Raw genomic sequence first — 9,118 nt, 5'->3', positions numbered from 1 at the left:
TGAAGTGTGGTCTCCGAGGGAAAACCTCAGGCGCCATGCTTGGTCCCTCCCAGGAAAGAGACAGCCAGGCTGGGTGTCAACAAGGTCATGGTCATCCTCCAGTTGTGGCGAATCAGGAGTAGAAGAGGGAGGGGAGGTTGGAAGGAGTACATGTCTCCCAAAATAGCAAATTCAAGATTAGAAAGCAAAACTGGAATCTCAAGCTGAAAATTTATCAAGTGAGCATGGGCAGAAAGAACCAGTGTGGGTGTGGATCCTGGTCCTATTCCTGGAGGCCACGAATGCAGGAGAGGAGAGGATCACGAAGCCATGCTAGAGATTGAGAAGGAGCTGGCAGGTGCAGATCAGGTTCCCACCACATGAGGGCAAGGCCAGCAAGCTTCCCACCTGAGGGGAACCTGGAGTTAACATGGACTGAGAATTCACCAAGTGAGCAAATCAGGAACCGAAATACCCCATTAGGATAGAACCAGAGGCCAAAGCTGAGAATACAAAATTTAACAGAGACATATCTAAAATTCTATTCTTACTCTTAAACCTACTTTTGTAAGTACAGGACAGAGCACACAAAATGCAAAAGCACGACCGGAAAACAAAAGCAAACAGGCATCGGGGTCGGAGCTGACCAAGACATCCTCTGTGAATTCTAAGAGTGATCAGACACTGCATGCTCAGCTGCCCAAGCATTACTTCTGATTCTAGGGAGGGTGATCACCCTCGAGATCGTCCCAAACATTCTCCCATCATGACACTCAAAGAAAATGATAGCAAGGACTGCTCATGACCAGAGAAGACTAGCCAGGCTCTCCACCAGCCCTGCCGCACCTGGAAGGCACCAGGCCATGCCAGGGGCCGAGGTACCCAAACCCAGAGATGAAACTAGGCCAATGGGGTAGAAAGTTTCAGAGGCCAATTTAAGAGAGACTTTTATAATGATAAAGCTCTCAACCATGAAATGGGCCAAATCCAAACACTATGTGTTTGCCCCATCCCTGAAGCACCCAGACGAAGGCCACCTGAGATGAGCATTAACATCTAATGGGAATCCTTACCTCCATCTCTTCTTGGCTCTCTGATTTTGCATTCCGTCCGTGCATTCTTTTGTTTTCTTCTGTTTTGTTGTTGCTGTTGTTGTTTGTTTTGTTTTGTATTGTTTTGCCCTCGTGGCAAGTCAATGCCCTAGGGAGGGAATTTGCTTGTTATTCACATTTTGAAATACAAAACTGAGGAGAGCGGGGACAAATCCAAGACTAGAATTTAGATCTACAAACTTCAACTTCTTTTCTCATTTACTCTAGCTCAGTACCTAGCTGTACATTTCTGTGAACTCTGGGTGCACTTTTTGTTTCTTCCAACGAGGAAGTCGCTGTTTTTAATAAGGTCAGGTGATATATCACTGGTATTCAGTATGTGTCAAGTTCTAAATATGAGCCCAATAAATGTATCCAACTTGTGCCATTAAACGTAAGGTAAACTGTATTGTCTTTAGTTCTTCTTTGACACAAGTTAACTAGTGTCACTAAACCAGTAGGAAAGTTCAAAAGATCCAGATTAGTACAGATTCTGAAAATACTTTGTTATAAAAGAACTACAATACAGAAATAAGGAAAAAAAAATTTAAAGTCCTTTATGCCCTTGCTGCCTAATTCCCATCACCGTTAATATTTTACAATATTTCTATCTACTCTTTTTTCCACGCACATATGTCTTTTTAATCTCTTTGATTTAACATTATGTCTCAAATAGTTTTTTTATGCCATTACGTGGCTTTCATAATTATCAGTTTTAGTGCCATGCAGTGCATATCATCTCCTATTCTGACACATGTACCTTTCTTCGCAGTCTTCACTCTCTTTATGGTTTTTGTTTTGCATCTGGAAAGACAGATTTCATCCACACACTTGATGGTAAAAGACTGGAGAGACAGACACCTCCACAGCGTCACAGGGGTTATTGGGGGAGGGAAGAGATTGTTGACAACCCAGGCTTGTTTTCTTCTTCTTTATATTTTTCCATATGTTGTAGATATTTTACCAAGAGTATGCATTACTTCTGAAAGAAATTTAAAAATCTATAGAGTATGACATTAAAGGTCTGTCACCACAAATTAAATACTCATGTGTTTCTGCCCCTTTCTGTAGCTGATACTCAGAGGCCACAGACACCACCGAACCCAGTACAAGGAAGGCAATAAATTGTGTACAGCTTGAGTCACTATACTTCAAGGGCCATTCTCATCAAGAGTTTTGGGAGGGGAGTGTGTGTGTGGCCAGCAAAATGTGATTTTTAAATGTTTTTTATATCTACATCTTCATAGATAAAGATTTCATGAGTGAAAACCACACTTACTTTCCAGCTTACTACAAATATATTTTGTTACAGAAATAATAAAAATTTAAAAAGGCCTTAATATATCCAATGGTGAACAAAAGGCTCGTGAGACTGCACTCGATTCTTTACTCAATTTCAAGCCCTGTCATTCTCTTGTGACAAAGAGTTCTTAAAAATATGTTCAATTTCTTTGCATCGTCTCCTATTCCCTCAATGTGGAGAAATTCCAACTAATCATGATCCCTGAAGTTATTCTAAATAATTCTTGTTTTAAAATTATTCCTTCCAATTCTCTTCTAAGTGCCTCTCTGAGAAATCTGAGTGCTTTTTGTCTAAAGGGATGATTCTTACCAAGATATTCTCACAATAGTCTACCCTATCTACTGCCAAGAGAGAAAGGCCCTTACCTGCATCCTCGCATAAGGAATATGAGTTCTGCTGTCCAGCCCCAATGGTCATGAGCCTTCAACACGTCTCCTCTCCCCACACCTCACTACCCTCTTCTACAAAGCACGGCACAGGGTGAAATGGCACATAACAGACTCCGAGCTGAGCAATAGCAGCAAACGCAGACTACGAGTCATTTACTTCTCAGGCCTATGTTAGGACCTGAGCTCATCGTTTTGAAGGCGGGCTCTACTGTCGATCAGTCCAGTGCTACCTCTTACCCAGCTGTGTGATCCTGAGCATTTTTTAACATCTCTGTGCCTTGGTTTTCTTCTGTGAAATGACAATATTTATATTTACTTCACTGTGTTATGGAGAAGTTATAGAATATGCATAATGTAGAACAGTGCCTGGCATGTATAATTAAAATTATTTGTTATCTATAACTCTAGCTATTCTTTTTTAAAAAATACGAAATATAAACAGAATGAAAATAAATTCATTTGAGAGCATTTGACTCAATGAACAGTCCCTGTCTACCCTGGTTTTCCTTTTTTTTGTGTCTCCAAGCACTTCTTGTGTATCCTGAGTCCTCTTTCTCTTTCTAGCTTTTAGCTACTAAGACTCCCCAAGAATCGCAGCTGCCAGATTGGGCTCTTCACTGCCTTGTCACATCAGCCCTCACTGGGCTTCTGTCCTAGTGGAGGACAAGTATCCACCCGCAACGTCCCCTTGCAGTTTTTCAACACTCATCTATCTACTGTATCCCCAACACCCCATCTGTGGTTTTGCTTTCTGTGATTTCAGTTACCTAAGCTCCAACACGATTTGAAAATATTAAATGGAAAATTCCAGAAATAAACAATTGTTAAGTTTTGAATGCTGTGCCTTTCTGAATAATGCAATGAAATCTCACTCTATCTCTTCTGGGAGTGAACCACCCTTTGTCCAGAGTCTCCACCCTGTATGTGCTCCCCACCCATAAGTCACGTTGTAGCCATCTTGGCGACTAGATCGACTATTGTGATATTGCAGGGCTTGTGTTCAGGTCACTCTTATTTTACTTAATAATGGCCCCAAAGTACAAGAATAGTGATGCTGGCAATTCGGATATGCCAAAGAGAAGCCAAAAAGTGCGTACTTTAAATAAAAGGGTATGTACGTATAGGAAAAAGCATAGTACATACAGGGTTCCATACTATCTATGGTCTTGAACATCTACTCAGATTTTGGAATATGTTCCTTGAGGATAAGGAAGGACAACTGTATTACAAACTTGTATCAAGTGCTGCACTGGCCTGAGAAGACAGCTCTTAAAACCCGGCTTTTGGAACCCTGTAGTCAAAGTCATTGACCATGTATTAGACCATAAGTTTAGAACAAATTTCGAATCATTGGTATCAGGAACAGACATTATTTTTTTTTACTACTGTATAACTAAGTTAGAAAGAATAACAAAGACATACATTTGAGAAAGTAAACATATACTTCTATTTAACTCATGATAATAATGGAAATTAGAGTACACTATATGTTGTTTTGGATGTGCAAACTTAAATGCTAAAACTACAGACATTCTAAATTTAGGAGAACAATTATCCATAGGGGGAAAGCAAGGAGGCGGACATGCAGAAAAACATAAAGATATTTCCCAGATTCCTTGTGGGTTCAGGGGTGCAGACTTGTTAACTTTAGACCTTATACATTACATTTACTCCTTTGTAAACCTCAAGTATTTCTTAGTTTAAAAATTAAAAAAAAAAATCAATGCCTCTCTCTCATCTTCTTGTTTTTAAAGAAAAAGAGAAATCTTACCATTTGCAACAACATGGATGGACCTTGAGGGTATTATGCTAAGTGAAATAAGTCAGAGAAAGACAAATACCATATGATTTCATTTATATGCGGAATCTAAAGAACAAAACAAACAAATAAACAAACAAAACAGAAACAGCCTCATAGATACAGAGAACAAACTGATGGCTGCCAGATGGGAGTGGGGTTGGGGAGCTGGGTGAAAAAGAAGAGATTAAGAAGTACAAATTGGTAGTTAGAAAACAATCATGGCATGTAAACAGAATATAGTCAATAATATTGTAATAACTATGTATGGTGACAGATAGGTACTAGACTAATCAGGATGATCCCTTTATAAAATATATAAATGCCCAATCACTATGTTGTACATCTGAAACTAATATAAAATAATATCAAATGTCAACTGTAATTGAAAAATAAAAATAATTTTAAAATATAAAAATTGTTTTCAGTGAAACTTTATCAAATAAAACAATTTATAAACAAGTGGAATTTTTTCCCCTAATAGATAGGATGGATTCCTTCTCTGCGTTCTTTATCATCACTGCAAACACCTCTTATACCACAACAAAAATTGGATTGGGATTTTTTTTTCTATCATGACTACTCCAAAAAAAAAAAAAAAATGGCATTATCACTACTGCCACCCAAGAATCATAATATACATGACTCTCAGAGGAAATTTATGGTTCATGACATAACAATAAAAATAAACATTGTGGTGGAGGGAGTGAACAAAGTTCAAAGGTTAAACTCTTGAGAAACCACTGTGAAGTGAAAAATTCGTTACGTTTTGACATATGTATAAACCTGTGAAATAATTACCACAATCAGAATAATAAATATATCCATCAACCTGAAAATATTTTCATGTCCCTTTGTAATTCATTCCTCCCACCCCTTCCCGGGCCACCACTGATTACTATTACCATTCTGTTTTTCTGTTACTATTAATTAGCCTGCTTTTTTTTTTTAATTTTATATGAATGAAATCCTATAGTAGATGCTTTTTTGCCCTGTCTTTTTTCACTCTGCACTTTTTTAACATTCATCTATAATGTAGCATGTATCAATAGTTGGTTCCTTTTTATTGCTCAGTAGTAGTCCATTGTATGGATATACCATTGTTTCTTTATCCATTCAATTGCTGATGGGCATTTGGGTATTTTCCAGTTTGCGGTTATTACAAGTAAAATTGCTATGAACATTTGTGTACAAATCTTTGCAAGCTTTCATTTCTCTTGGGGAAATACTTTGGAGTGAAATATCTGAATCAGACAGTAGATATATTTTGAACTTTTTGGGGGAAAATACCAAATTGATTACCAAAGTAGTTGTACCATTTCACATGCTCACCAGCAGTATTTGAGAGTTCCATTTCTTCCACTTTCTCACCAATAGTTAGTCTTTTTAATTTTAGCAATTCTAACGGATATTTCCCATCCACATATCTTTGTTGATGAAATATTCTTTTAAGTCTTTCACCCATTTTTAAATTGAATTGTTTGTTTTCTTATTATTGTGCCTTAAGACTTCTTTATATATTCTGGACACAAGTCCTTTATCAAGTGTAAGAATTACAAATGTTTTCTGTGGCTTGTCTTTTTATTGTCTTGAGTGTCTTTACAAGAACAGAAAATTTTTAATTTTGACGAAGGCTAATTTATCATTTTTTTCTTTCATAGACTATCCAGCATTCCCTGTGATATGTATCTTTGTCCAAGATTACAGCATTTTCTCTTATGTTTTCTTGTACATTTTGTTCTAGAAGTTTAATCATTTTAGGTTTTACTTTTAGTTCTATAATTCATTTTAAGATAATTTTTGTAGATTTTAAGTTTCTACATTGAGTTACTTGAATCACAAACAAGTCCATAATACTAAATATTATTTTTTTCATCAACTTCTTAGTGAATAAAAGGTGGAAACCAATGAATTATAAGCCTCTCATTCTAAAATATTTGCATTCTAAGATTTATCATATAGAGACATCTATAAGTAGCATTGGTTTAGGTATAGAATTATATGGCTTCCAAGTTTTCTAAGTGCATCTTAGCAAAATTTCTCTTGATCCTGAATAAATTCCTATTGACTAAATACTCTACTCTTTGCCTGCAAAAATAAAATAAAATAAAATAAAAAGTCTTGGAACTGGAGAGTGGAGAAACATATTGCCTTGGATGCTGTCTCACCCTCATTCTCGGGCATTAGCTTTGACTTCAGCTTTCTCTTGCATCCCTCTCATTTACCTTTTTATGTGGATAAACCCCAGATCTAACAAAAAATTGCTCCACTTCTAGAGGAACTAATATTGCAAACATGCTTCTTTGTGCTGAGTTCACATATAGTGTGAAATTTTTAATGTTATTTTTATCATGAGCCAAAATATTATTTAACTCATTAATAAGGAAATAAATAAGGAAGAATAAAAAAAATTGTTTGAAGAACACTGAGAAACAAGTATTTTATATAATCAGTTGGGAAATGAATATCAAGATAAGATTGTCAAGAGCTTTTGCTTCTGGGAAGGATATAACTAGATAAAAGATACAATAGATCTTGCCACAATAATTAGACAAATATGGATAAATTTAAGACGCTGTATTTTAAAAGCATCAGAGAGCTGTGAAAACCAAGAGTAGGAAAAACATTTTCAAAGAAGAGAGAACAATGAGACTACAAGCTGATGATTGCCAGTCATTTTTTTCTGTGAAGTCATTTACCAATTCTGGCTGTGAGCTGACTGAGCTTGGCCCAGGCAAAGAATACTGCTGGGAAAAAGAGAAACAAGTAAAACTTTTAGTAGTTGTGTGGGACTACTCACAGCTTAGAAACTTGAGGGATCTCAAACACATAGCTAGTTAACAACATAGAGCCATTTTGCTGAGCCCTGGGTAGAGCAGGTAGCTGGGGAAGGAGGCTGAAAGCCTTTGAGATGTAGAGTAAAATCTCCTGAAGTCTTTAAATAATTACAAATCAAAAAGTCCTAGAGGAAGAGGACCTATCTCAAGCACATAACCTGTGTTTCCCTCAAGACATGAGCCAGATTTTTAATCTATATAAGGCTGAACACTGGAGAGAGGGGCTGTGGATCTCTGGAAAGCACATTCGGGTCTTACTATTTTTCAGGACTAAGGAAACAGAGACTCACAAAGCTCGCTATGAAAAGCCCAGAAAAGCCTCAGCTGGGTCACAGAGGTAGACCAGGGTTTAATGTGTCCTTCTAAAACTAAAAATCCTGATTGGATTGAGTTTACCAACATCTCATTCATCTGCCTAACGGAAAACAAAGGAACTCTCTCTGATAAATAATAGCATTATCTGAAGCATTATGGTCCTCTTAAACGCATTGTCTGGAAAAATTAAAAACTTACTAAAGAGGCAAGAAAAAATGGCCAATAGTCAAGAGAAAAAAAGAAGAAAATAGAATCAACTCTCATGTGTGATCGAGAAATTATGGTTAGCCAATGAGGACTATAATATAACTATGATTAATACATTCAAGAAGATGGATAAAAACATGAGCTAAATAACCAAAAATATAAGAATGTCAACAAAGAAGGGAACTCCATAAAAAGTCATCTAATAGACAATCTAAAACTAAAAGCTATAATATTTGAAATAAAAATTCAGTTGATGGGTTAACAACTGATTAAACCCTACAGAGCATAGGGTTGGTGAATTGGGAGACAATTTAACAGAAAATATCTAATCTAATACATAGATAGAAAGAAGAAGAATTTAAACAGAGCGTAAGAGACATGTAAGACATACTCAAAAATCTAACATGTATAATTAACCTTAGAAGGAGAAGAGAGGAAGAGCAAGTCAAAAGTAATAGTTGAAGAAGTAATGACACCAAAGTTTCTAAAACTGATGAAACACATACCAAGCCCCAAAGTGATGGGAAAATAAAATATGTGATCTAATGGACTAGTTTGTTATTAATTACCTCAAAGTAGAACCTTTGTAGGAATTTAGGTTTCTGTGGCCAAAATGCCTCACAGTAGATGGTGGTGGTGGTGGTAAAGGAGAGGAGGAGAGAGTAGATGATCAAATTTTTTTACAAAGCATAAACCAAAGACAACAACAACTAAACTCATCAAAGACAAAATAAAATTTTTAGGCAGCCAAAGAAAAAAGACATATGACCTTCAAAGGAAAACGTATAGCTTTCTTGGGATAGGTGAAAACTAGAAAGTAGTGAAGCAATATATTTAAACTATTAAAAAATAATCATTGCAAAGCTAGAATTCTATACTCCCCAAATATATTCTTCAAGAGTAGGTCCAGATATTGGATATAACAAGAAATCCAAGCAACTATTATAAATATGTTCAAAAAAATAAAGACAAATATGCTCAAATATTTTTTAAGTTATTGATGAATAAATAGATAAGAACTCTTGACAGGAATGAATAGGCTATGAAAAGTTTTGAAGCAAATGATAAGAACAATAGATTCATGATGGGAGAAAAAAAATCAGTGAAATTTAAAATAAGCTAATGAAAATTATGCAGTTGGAAGAACATGGAGAAAAAAGATTGTAGAAAAATAAACAGAGCTCCAGAGACCTATCAGA

At 36.1% G+C, this 9,118-nt stretch overlaps 1 long non-coding RNA gene across 1 annotated transcript; it reads right to left on the bottom strand.

The window, feature by feature from the left end:
- On the bottom strand, positions 1–2,859 carry LOC111745663. Its single transcript, XR_002782765.1, has 4 exons — positions 2,739–2,859; positions 1,831–2,052; positions 1,053–1,179; positions 1–154 (listed from the first exon to the last, which is right to left on the bottom strand). It is a non-coding gene; the product is annotated as an uncharacterized LOC111745663 (long non-coding RNA).
- Positions 2,860–9,118: the final 6,259 nt, after the last annotated feature.

This window comes from Pteropus vampyrus, unplaced genomic scaffold (genome assembly GCF_000151845.1).
Source record: "Pteropus vampyrus isolate Shadow unplaced genomic scaffold, Pvam_2.0 Scaffold160, whole genome shotgun sequence".
Lineage (NCBI taxonomy): Eukaryota > Metazoa > Chordata > Mammalia > Chiroptera > Pteropodidae > Pteropus > Pteropus vampyrus.
The sequence above is the reverse complement of the archived record's forward strand: the minus strand, read 5'-3'. Positions and strand labels throughout refer to the sequence as shown.